This window comes from Gorilla gorilla, chromosome 5 (genome assembly GCF_029281585.2).
Source record: "Gorilla gorilla gorilla isolate KB3781 chromosome 5, NHGRI_mGorGor1-v2.1_pri, whole genome shotgun sequence".
Taxonomy (NCBI): Eukaryota; Metazoa; Chordata; class Mammalia; order Primates; family Hominidae; genus Gorilla; species Gorilla gorilla.
Genome location: NC_073229.2, coordinates 83,695,910 through 83,708,652, shown reverse-complemented (window position 1 = coordinate 83,708,652; position 12,743 = coordinate 83,695,910). Strand labels below are relative to the sequence as shown.

Genomic DNA, 12,743 nt, shown 5'->3' with positions numbered 1-12,743 from the left:
GGAATAGGTGAGAATGGATTTGGAGCAGGCAAATAGAGACTAATCAGCCCTACTACAAACATGATTACTCAAACATTCTAGATATTAAAGATTATCACAGCCTATGGCATTATGTTAACTACTACATCTGACTCCTTTAGATATTTTCACAACTGTGCATCCAGGCTGAGACTGACAATCAGCTTTACATACGATTATTTAAACTTTTTGCCTTTTGGACTCTGTAGAACTTATTCCTCCAGTTTTAATTTCTGGCCCTCAGCATCCCCACCAGCTTGCTAAAGGGTCTCTAAAAGGCCTTACTTCCTATACATTGGCATGGCCTTTGCTAAGTATCAATTTTAATTATATCTAAGGATGAGCTAGCTACAAAATGTGCCTGAAGGCAGAAGATGAAGTGTGACTTGAGTTTATATGTTGAAGAAAGACTTACCATAAAGGTAATAATTTAATTTTGGTAAAGTTGATAAAAATGTCTTCTTTTTTAAAAACATAGTAATCTAAGAGAACTCAATGTTTTAAATTATTTTTTATCTGATAGAATAAAATCATATTATATATATTTATAAACTTGGAGAAGAACACTTACTTTTTTTTTATAGAAGGAGGAACTTCACTCAGTTTATTGGGTACCTGAAAATAATTTGAGTATGATTGAAAGGAGTACGACTTAAGGTATAATTAGATACATTTTAATACTGAATGGGTATATGACATGAAATTTCATTCACTCAATTTTAGCAGTAGCAGTGTGTTAAACACTGTGAAGTCTTTAACATATATCAAGAATACGTAGTTTGGACCACAGATACTTTTGTCAATTAAATCAAAGATTAACTTATATTGCCTTCAGCATTCTCAATTATTTTCCCATGAAAAACAAATAAAAATTACTTAAAATCTACATATTCTTAATGCAAAAATGTTAGTTTGAAAGCTTAGTCCTGACATTAATTTAAAATTTAACATTATATTGTAAAACATATTTAATATCCTACTATGGAATTGACATTTTTTTTTCCTTTCCTAAAGGCCTAATTGGTTATGATCTGTACCCCTTTCAAGAGAAGGGCATCTAATGTATTTACAGGAATTGGAATCCATCCTCAGAATAATGGGGGACACATTCAACAATTATGATTGCAAGAGATCACCTACTCTGGGCTTTTTGAAATTTTTAAATAATCGATCAAGTATTTTAGACAGTGTGTGATTGGAAAATGTCTGGGAAGGTCAGTGAAACATGACAAATTACAGTGCAATTCTGGTAGGTTTGTGATTCTGCAATCCATCTTACAAAACCCATGTCTACAAGCAACAGAAGCCCAAGCGCATACTTATGACTAGATTTTCAAGGGAGTTGCAGCTTCTCATTGGGATTATAATTTAGTTTGGGGGTTAAGAAAAATGCTACTTATGGAATTTTTCTTAAGATTGAATATCTCTAATTTTAACTTTCTAATTTAGCTTTCTGTGATTTTTGCATCCTGGCAGTGTTATATGTGTATTTGAAACAGAAGGTTAAATGAGAACATTTCATGCTCTGTCAAGAGAATTTCCTAAAGAGTGTCTCGAAAACAGGAGAATTAAAAGTGACATTGAATATAATTTTATTTGATACACACAATGAAAATGGGATGTAACTTTATCTAGTCAATGATACCTAGCCATAAGAATATTTTGATTCTTTGTGTTAGGAAACTATTTTCTTCTGTAAGTATTGTAACATAGTTTTCCCAACAAGAAGCAGGTCTCCATTTATCTGAATAGATCTTGGCAGTAAATTGTCCAAAATATACTAAGCCCTAATTTCCAAGTTGGCATCCTTGCTGGGGAAAGAGAAGGGATAAGTGCTGCTCTGAATGAGAGTTAAAGTGGTTGGTCCTCATCTGATGGAACGAAGTGGGAAACATGAAGAAAGGTTTTAACCCCAGAAAACTCTGATCATAGATAACAAACCATAAATTAGGACCACTATTTAGAAGCATATTTACCATGAAACTGATAAATTTCATGGTTTACAGCCCCTCATTTTCAAAGATTCTTTCTTGGTAGATATCCTATTAATGTGTTCAAACAAGTCATGTGTTTTTGTAACATTGCAAAAGTAAGTCGTTGGTTAAAATAGCGCCAATCTACAGTTTTCTTGGGTGGCATTGGCTTAGGTATAGGCAATTTTGGGATCCAACAATAGGGACGTTGAGTTCAGATATATTCAGTTACAGTTTAACAGGTACAGTTTTGCAATTCGTGATCACTTCTGTCTTTAATTAAATTGTTGCTGGCTGTCTTAGTCTAAGAATGGTTACAATATTCCATAACCTCAATATTCTGACACAGGGACTCCTGCCCAGCAGGTGAAAGAAATATCATCAAATCCTACCTTTCCAAGCACAAGTAAATAGGTAGTGCAGGAGAAATAGGGTTTGAAATGCTTACAACTCCAAGCTGATCTTCAGAAGGTCTAAATATAAGAGCTCATATATGGAAGTAAATTATAACAATTCTAAATATTTACCTGATATTACCAAAAAATGAGCTATAAAGCTGAAAGTAACTTTCTCAACTACCAATAGGAAACAATTTTTGATTATGCTAAGGAAAAAATATTTTTCATTCTTTCAATTTATTGTTATGAAAAAGCTATCAAAGGCTGCAGCTGCAAAATATTAAAAAAATGAGATATTATTATGGGGATAGATGAGGCAATTAAATAAAAATGTGTTGTTTTTTCATGTTTTGTGATAACTTTGATATTTGTCAGCTTTTTAAAATTTGGAATTTCAAAAAAATGGGAAATATTTTCTCTTTCTAAATAAATATTCAATGTTGTGCTTAGTCTATGTTCTTTTGCTTTTGTAGGATATTGGAAATTGTGTGAGCTTCATGTTTCACAAAACCCAGATCTGCTGCTTCCTTACTGTCTTCCATGATATTTTTTGCTCTAATCTTTCTGTGACCAAATCCTACCACCCTATTGCCAACACTCCCAGAAGACCTAGGATTAGTATGAAGTTAATCTTAAATCCAAAAAAATCCATCAACTCTCCTGCAATCCATTAACAGGAAAATGTTCAGATTACAAATTGTTTTTCTCTGGGACCAGGGATATACGATTCACTGAGGTAGATATTTGGTGTTATCCTTATCTTCACTATCAAATCTTACCCCATCCAAAATACTAGTTCTTTCCATTGTAGATGCCTAGAATTGAGCTTAAATTATACAGATACATTAAGAAATGTTTAAATTAACCCCTTACACCTTCCCTTAATTACTCTAGCTATTTTAAAAGTCACTTCACAGTGGATTGTCAATGTTTCATTTCTTAAGTGTATTAGTCTGTTCTCACACTGCTAATAAAGGTATACCTGAGACTGGGTAATTTATAAAGAAAAAGAGGTTTAATGGATTCACAGTTTCACATGGCTGGAGAGGCCTCACAATCATGTCATAAGGTGAACGGAGGAGCAAAGTCATGTCTTACGTGGCAGCAGGCAAGAGAGCTTGTGTATGAGAACTCCCTTTTATAAAACCATCAGATCTCATGAGACTTATTCACTATCATAAGAACAACATGGGAAAGACCCTCCCCCATGATTCAATTACCTCCCACTGGGTCCTTCCCAGGACATGTGGGAATTATGGGAGCTACAATTCAAGATGAGATTTGGGTGAGGACACAGCCTAACCATATCATCAAGCAAAAGCAATTTAAGACTATATGTTTGCATTTACTTAAAATTAAATTTTTAGAAAAATGAGGATGTTTTGAAATCCTTCTTGGGAAAATTCACTTTTTCCCTTTTTCAGTGTGCCCTACTTCCTTCCAGTAAAAAAATAATGAAGTCAGTGCTCATAGAAATTACTTGTGTGCTTCTCATATTACATATGGCTTTCTGTCTTAGATTTTAGTTACAAATCAAACTGACTAAATTTGTCAATAAGTGTATAAACTAATTGAGGACAGAAAAGACATCTTAATTTTTTGCAAATAATGAGTTCAGAAATATTTATTAAAATATCAGTACAATTTCATTGTTGCTCTTTATTGTGTAGTCATATCCAGAGTAATGTAGTAATTAATTTTTGGCTACCTACAGCTGATTACATATTTACATTTGATTAGAGAAAATATTGATTTGTTTTATTGAATTATATATCTTTTATAACTTGAATATTCTAGTTTGGAATCTGTCTTTTATTTTTAAGGATTTGACATTTTTATTTTTTAGTTATTTGGTTATTTAAAGTTATAAAATATGTGGAGACTTTTTTTAAAAAATAAGATAGGGAACATTATAATATATAATCCACTACCTTTCTGCCACAAATTTTACCATGAGAAATGATGTTTTTATAATATTTAACTCTTTAAATATAATTTACACAAACAAATTTAGTTATAGTCTTGATAAAATATTGAAAAAAGCAGTATAACATATTTAATAAGAAAATTAAAAATATTTAACTTTAAAACAACAGTTATATTAGATACTGAAAATATAATGTGATATTTCTATAGCATATTACTACTTTAGTGGCACATTTGCCAAATAAATAAGTCAATTAGACTGATGTCTTAAGATAATCTCCCAATTGAAATGACATAATGACCATAAATTTTTACTATTTGTACTAACAGACAATCAATTGGCCCTTAATCACCTTGATAAATAGCATTATAAATAGCACAAAGGAGTTCAGTTGAAAGTGACTCAGATGATCCTTTGCATTGATATTTCTATTGTATATTTTCAGAAATTATTTGGAATTGAATAAAGGGCAGAAAATGTATTTGAACAGCTTTTGTTAAGCATTTTATTAATTAATTTAAACATTTGTAACTGAACAGTTAACACTGCCTAAACAACAAAGTGCAAATCCTTTTCCTGATTATCAAATTTCCTTCCTTCCTCCTTTTTCTTTCTTACTCTCTCTCTTTCTCTCTTTCTCTCTCTCTTTCTCTTTCTTGCTTGCTTTCTCACTCTCTCTCTCTCTCTTTCTTGCTTGCTTGCTTTCTCACTCTCTCTCTCTCTTTTTCTCTGTCTCCCCTTCCTTCCTTCCTTCCTTCCTTCCTTCCTTCCTTCCTTCCTTCCTTCCTTCCTTCCTTCCTTCCATGGCTGAGTAGTTACCAGAGGCTGGGAAGAATAATAATGGGATGAAGGAGAAGTGGGGATGGTTAAACAAGTACAAAAACAGTTAAAGCATAAATAACATCTAGTATTTTATGGCACAACAGGTTGACCACAGTCAACAATAATTTAATTTTACATTTTAAAATAACTAAAAGAGTATAATTGGGTTGTTTATAACACAAAGAATAAATGCTTGAAGTGATGAATACCCATTTACCCTGATGTAGTTATTACACATTGTATGTCTATACCAAAATACCCCATATACTCCATAAATATATGCTTCTACTGTCTTTCCTTCAAGCTCAGGTTTCTCTTCCTCCATTAATACTTCCAAAAACATTTCAGCTCACTTTAATCTCTTTTCCCTTTCTGAACCTCTGAAACTTTTTAACCACTCGTTACAAATTAATCTTTAAAATTCCTTATGGCTTCACATTTCTCCATGTCTGAAAGAGTACACTCAAATATTTTGCACTGTAATTACCATTTCCCCTATTTTAGCTTTCCTATATCATCTCTAGTCTATGACATCATCTACATTTGTAGAACCTGTTTATTTTTCCCTAGTTATCCACCTTATTCACTTTACACCCTTATTGACCGTATCACTTTCACAACACACTTTCATGCCCCACCTTACACAAGTACCTTGCTGCACTGATCTGATAAAAACTCCTTTGACTAACCCAATAATTGTCTTATGTATATACATAATATCTAACAAATTGATATCTTCTAGGGCAAAAATTATGTAGCTATGTAGATCAGTGCCATTGCAAATCTAGCCTTCAGCCTCATTTGAAACTTCAGTGTGCATAGAGAATCCTTTTGTGTCTTACCTAGCTAACTCTATCATTTTTTTAATCTTCAACAATCTCTCCAGCCTTTGCATTTTTCTTAAGCCCCTTTCACAACATCCACCACAGTCACTTTCAATAGACTTTTTCCTTTTTTCTCTGATTCTAAATGGATGGGTTAAATTGAATTTATTTCATGAACTCCTTCAAATTCAAGATGCTGATAACAAAGTAAACAGGTTTGCTATGATATTCTTTCATTTCATTTAGTCCAAGCGAAAAAGATACTCCATTTCCTCTTCAATTCAACCAGTTCATGTCCAGATAATGGCTTCTTTAAAATCACTGTAATCCTTCTCATCTACTAGATCTTCTTCTCTACTACTTCATTATTTTTAACATTCTACATGATTTTTTTATACCTAAAGTCTGACCAGTCCTCTCTCCACTCATGAACAAATTTGTTATCTATATTGCCGTTCAGAGTTATATTTCTAATCTTGTCAGTTTTTGCAGTTTCTATTCAACCAAGTGCAGATGAAAAATATTTTTTAAAAATAATAAAAATATAAGAAAAACACAAGAACAATACAGTATAACAATTATTTACATAATGTTCACATTGCATTAAGTGTTATTAAGTAATCTAGAGATTATTTAAAGTATACAGAGCATGAAAATATTGTTCCATTTTATATAAGGTACTTGAGCATCTTGGGTTTTGGTATTCCCAAAAGGTCCTGGAATCAGTCCCCCACAAACACCAAGAGAAACAACTGTATACATAGATTTGATACATTATCGTTTGCTCAAAATTCTCAATGTCTTCTCTTTAACTTTGTTTATAACCCAAATGTCTTAGCCACACTAATCAGGCCTATCATGAGTCTAGCTTATCATTCAGCTGCCCTCAAACCACATACCTCACATTTCTTATATACCACATATTATCTTTTATTTTGTATCTTAGTATATGTTGCTTCTTCTTCCTGGAATGCCTTTTCCCAATCTTTCCTGTGAATATTCCCATATGTAACTTAAAGTTTGCCTGTTCTACAATATTCAACCAGACAGTTCATCTTCCAACGCCCTTATCCACCAGTTTGGGTTTCACACTCTTCTTTGTGCTCCGTGGCATTGTGCCTGCTTTCTTTCGCAGTTATCTCTGCAGTGGAGGTGCAGATAGCTTCATTTACCCAAGATCACATTAGCTTTTTTACAAAGGGCTTTTCTCCCAAAATTAGCTTGCTGCAAACCATCAAATGATCCCACTTATTTTCTTCTGGTTTCGCTTTAACATATAATATTTTAAAATGCTAAAGTTGTATACTCTGTCTTTAACACTGTGGGTAAAATGAATAGCACTGTTTAGCACATATTATGTCACATTTACTTGGCATGATTTGTATATTTTATTAAGCAGTAGGTATTATTGAACAAAGTACTTAGTACTGTCAGTCTAATTCTGGGCATAAGGAACTGGATTGAAGTGTCTATGATTTATTGGTATGTAGTGGGCAGTGAGAGCCTCCCTAAAGGAAGGTTCGAAGATTATGTTTAGATATATGGATATAAACACAGAAAAATCTTCATCATTCATATTTTATCTCAGGTCCCAGTAGATAGTACAACTTTATTCATTTGTATATTTTATTTCTGCAATATATATTTATTGAGTATCCAATAGATTCTAGGCACTGTGTTAGTTCATGGTTGTATGCTGGCTAAATACTGTAGTTGTATCTAGCTGTTTGACACAGTCTTTAATCTTACCATTTCAGTTTCAAATACAAAGTGACAACAATATCACATATCAAATAAGGAGAAAATAAATGCTTCTGATCTAATATAATTATTTGCAGGTATAAGGTAGACAACGACAAATTCATGTCCAGCCTTGAATGATGCTAGAAGAAAAATTTCCATTAGATTTCTGCATAAGCTTTCATGTAGTCTCTATATGGATTATTAGCAGATTAGAGTCTTTATTAGGCAATGCATATCCACCTTATAGCTGAGGAACACTTTTCAGTTATTAGTAGTCTACTGGGTCAGAAAAAGTGTAGCCATTTTCTGTTTGGAAGTGAAGGAAGAAAATAACCATTTTCGAATACTTGTCATGATTCTGTCCGTGTGCTAGCCATTCTTATCTGGTATTCCGTTTGATATAACAGATCTACTATTTATACTCTTACTCTCATTCCATGAATAATGATTCAAATATTACGGAAAAGGCATTCCCAAAGGCAAATATATAATACATGTCAGAGTTATTAATAAGATTTTAATTCAGCATAATACACTTCCTATTACCTAGTTGCTATATGATCAACAGCACTGGTTTGAATGGGCCTTCATCTGACCAAAGACACAGCAAAGTCAAATAATTTCTTGCTAGAGATGTGGCTGTAGGGTAGTAAACCAATGAAACCAGGAATAAGCACATGAAAGCTTATTTGCTTTCAAGGAAATCATATTCTACAGTTAGCAAAAAATAAATTAAAATGTGAGGAACAGTCAGTATGAATATTTCAGGCCCCAGTAGATAGTACAACTGAAAAAGAATTACATTTTGAACAGAATTAATAATATCACTTAATGGAGATGTCAACGGAAAAAATTCAATAGATGAAGAAATGTGTCCACCTGATAGATTTTCATGACAAGTTGCCAGGGAGGATTATTTCAGGAAAACAATACCACACTAGGTGAATTAGTGTCAAGATTTAGCCCCTCATACTTTTAGAACTATTTTGTAGGAATTTAAGCTCTCAAACCTGTCTATGAAGATCTTATTTTCTGCCTCAGAGCAGAGACAAACTAGCACAAGATCATCTTACATGATTTTCTATCCGCCTAAAAAGTTTCATGAGAATCTTAAGTTGAACATAATCCAGAAGTGACACCGATATTTTCCTTTTGAAACTATAGGTTTGGCTTTGTTTGTTTCCCTTATCAGAACTAAACAGAAATTAAGACCGAAATTATTTTAAGATGTTTTTAAATGCAAATTTTCAGTATTTGTATCTAACTTGTATTTCAAATTTGTATTAAAAACATCTTAAAATAATTCCAGTCTTAACTTATTTTTAGTTCCCACAAGGGAAACAGATCAAACAGGCCCGTATACAGTTAGAAACCCTCTGTAGTCCTTCCTTGATTTAGTCATTCAATAATATCTGGGTGTGTATTTTGTGCCAGGCTCTGAGCATGTACTAGGAATACAGAGGTACACAAAACAGGCATGGTCTCTGCCTTCATGGAGTAGCAATGTAAGGGAAAAACACTTCATAATATTTAAAAAATGCTTTAAGGATGTGAGCCATCTTGGTATACAGTCTAGAAAATCCTTCCAAAATATCTGCTGGCACAAACATTTTAATAAAAAATGAATTAACTTGCTGTTGGTTATTGTAAGGGGTAACTGACATTAAAGGAAATGTGACAGCTTTTTTTGCACATCTTCTGGTATTGCTATTGTGAAGAACTTATTGGAAATACAGAACCATTTGTTTATTCTCTGTAATGAGCATCTCTCAGTTTTGCTTTCCTGGTATCCATCCCTGCTATGGCCTGGTAACAACACCTGGATTTTCTGTGAGGAATTATTATTCTTTTATTGTACACAGTTTGTGTGTCTATCAGTTCAGGTGCCCTGTGTTCTTTTTGCCAAGAAGCAGGCAAGAGACGCAGGCCAGAACAATTTGAGCACTTTTTTTTTCCTGGGCATTTTGAGTCAAAGAGCATAAAAACACAGATAAGGAAAAAGTTAATTTGTCCCCTGACAGGACCCTGAAGAGTTAGGCCAATAATTCTGCAGCCTATATTCTCTTTGTAGCTCTCTTCTTTGAATTTTCTTCAGCTAAACCCTGCCCTAAGTGTTAGGGTACAATGGTGAACAAAAGAGATGTGATCTTTGCTCTGACAGTGCTTAAAACACAGTGGGGAAGATAGACATTTATCAAATAATCAAAGAAATAAATTAGTTGCAAATTGAGATTAAATAAAGGCCAGAAAAAGATTAAGATTGAGTATAAATGAGGTGTTCTTTTTAGTTAGTATCATGGAGGGTGTAAGCCCCTCCTCATCTCTCTTACTTGGAGGGAATTCTAAGATTCGTTGAGAATTACAGTTTAATTTGGTGTATATAGGTAGATACACATGAACTCACACAGAAAACCCCAAGAAACCGAAGACAGCCAGCAGCCTCCATCGATAGTTTGTTTGTTCTATCTGAGGAATATGTGGTACAAACAAAAGTGTTTTTTTTAATTCAGTAGAATACTAACATCATCAAAACTAAAATGATATGAATCAAAAAGGTGAAGCAATTATAATACTGTTAAGCTTGTATGGAATAAATATAAGGCACTCAACACTTCACATTATATACTTAAAGTATAGGTAGCTAAGAGATAATTGAATATTACATGAAGGTAAACCATCTGCCTTAATGATTGTGGTAGATATTGCCTCACAGTTGAAACTTTTCTATGCAAGTCTTATATTTCTTTTGGAAGAAAGACAGTCATGTTGTATTTCTCTTTATAAATCATTTTCATGACTCAAAAAGCAAAATCAAAACAAAAAAAACAAAAAAGTCACGATCAAAAATAAATTTGCCAAAAGACTGAAAATATAAATTTAAGTAAACAAAGGTAAAAATCAAGGTTGAATAGTTATTTATTTACAGGTTAACTCTTCTCCCCATATAACATTCATGCAACTGAAAACAGCAAATATTATAACTATACTTAATCCTGTAAATTTTTAAATTTCTTATTTGGTTAAAAATATTTGTAGGTGAACCCATTATCTAATTTATGGATTTAAAATATTTCTTATTAATCACAAAATGTAATTCTGATAAAATATTATAAATATTAGCAATAATCTTAATCATCAACAGTAACCCAAATCCAAGGAAGAAATGGAAATAATGATTGGCAATATAAAAACAAGAGTTAGAATTTCGCATGATTCTTGGTCTTGCATCCTGGTGTTGTGACCCAGCTCATAGGTGTTCACTGCTGTTGTCATGGTTCATCCGCTAAACCGCATTGTCACTGTTTCCCAGAAGATGGGCATCATCAGGAATGGGGATCTGCCCTGACCCCAGCTCAAAAATAAATTCGATTCCAAAGAATGACCACACCCTCTTCAGCAGAGGGTAAACAACATTTAGTATTTTTGATTAGGAAGAACTGGTTCTCGATTACTGAGAAGAATCAACCTTTAAAGTATATAATTAATTTAGTTGTCAGTAGAGAATCCAAGGAACCACTGCAAAGACCTCCTTTTCTTGACTAAAGTCTGGGTGATGCCTTAAAACGTATTGAGCAACTAAAATTAGCAAATAAACAAGACGTGTTTTTTACAGTGGGAGGCAGTTCTGTTTATAAGGAATCCATGAATTAAGAGACCATTTTAAACTATTTGTGACATGGATCATGCAGGACTTTCAAAGTGACACTTTTTTCCCCTAGAAGATGATTTAGAGAAATATAAACTTTTCCCAGAATATCCACAAGGTGTTGTCTCTGATGTGGAGGAGGAGAAAGGCATTAAGTACAAATTTGAAGTATATGAAAAGAATGATTAATATAAAAGCGTTTCCTGATTTATTTCAAGTTGTTCTCCCTTTCTGTAAAATCTTATATATTGTTACATTAAAAAAAGATTTTGTTGACTTTAGATCTATGAATTATTATTTCTAAGCAGCATTTTTTATTCCCCATTAATCTTAATTAGACTATATCAAATACCATTTATAAAACATTCTTGCTATAACTGTCTAAGTGCCTCTCTAAGGCCAAACTGTCTCCAGCACCTGCTGTGGAGAGATGCCATTTCACACCCATCACATGTGACACGTTCACCAGTCCTTGACGTTGTCAGGTTTTTAAATGTTCGCAGTATTTATCAAAGGTGAAGATGCACATACCCTTAAAAAAAAGAGTTAGATTACGTAAGCTTGTTTTCTGACTCCTGCTATATATACTTGCACCTGTTTGTCATCATTACTTTTTCACCTCCTTTTGGAAAATATGTTTTAAAATTTTGAAGAAAAATCTTAATTATTAATTATAAAATTTTCCCAGGTTATCCATCAAAAGACACTTATGAATTCTATGTGAAGTTTGCCAGTTACTGAAACATGGTACACCTCAGATGACTTCCTGATTTTAATTTTACATTTGAAGATGTACAAATAAGTATCTTTTTGTGACTTAGATTTGCAACTCATTTTATCTTAATATTATAGACATATTTTTCTGTTTTTTTTTTTTTGGTTTTTAATAATCAACATAGTTGAAATGGATAGATATGGGATTTTAGCCCCCAAGCTTTTCTACATATTCAAATTTGATCTAACCCATTTTAAACTCTAGACATACTTCAGGCATATCTAAATGGTTAAAACAATTTATAAAAAAAGTTATTTAACTTTTCTTATTAAAACTTATTGGCCTGGCGTGGTGGCTCACGCCTGTAATCCCAGCACTTTGGGAGGCCGAGGCGGGTGGATCACGAGGTCAGGAAATCGAGACCATCCTGGCTAACACGGTGAAACTCCATCTCTACTGAAATACAAAAAAAATTAGCCCGGCGTGGTGGCGCGCTCTTGTAGTCCTACCTCCTCTGGAGGCTGAGGGAGGGGAATCGCTTGAACCCGGGAGGTGGAGGTTGCAGTGAGTCGAGAACGCGCCACTGCACTCCAGCCTGGCGACAGAGCAAGACTCCGTCTCAAAAAAAAAAAAAAAAAAAAAAAAAAAAGACAAACAAAAAAACTTATTACAGTGAA

At 33.2% G+C, this 12,743-nt stretch overlaps 1 pseudogene; it reads left to right on the top strand.

Annotated features, from left to right (window-relative positions):
- Positions 1–10,976: 10,976 nt before the first annotated feature.
- Positions 10,977–11,540, top strand: LOC101147834 (dihydrofolate reductase-like; annotated as a pseudogene).
- Positions 11,541–12,743: the final 1,203 nt, after the last annotated feature.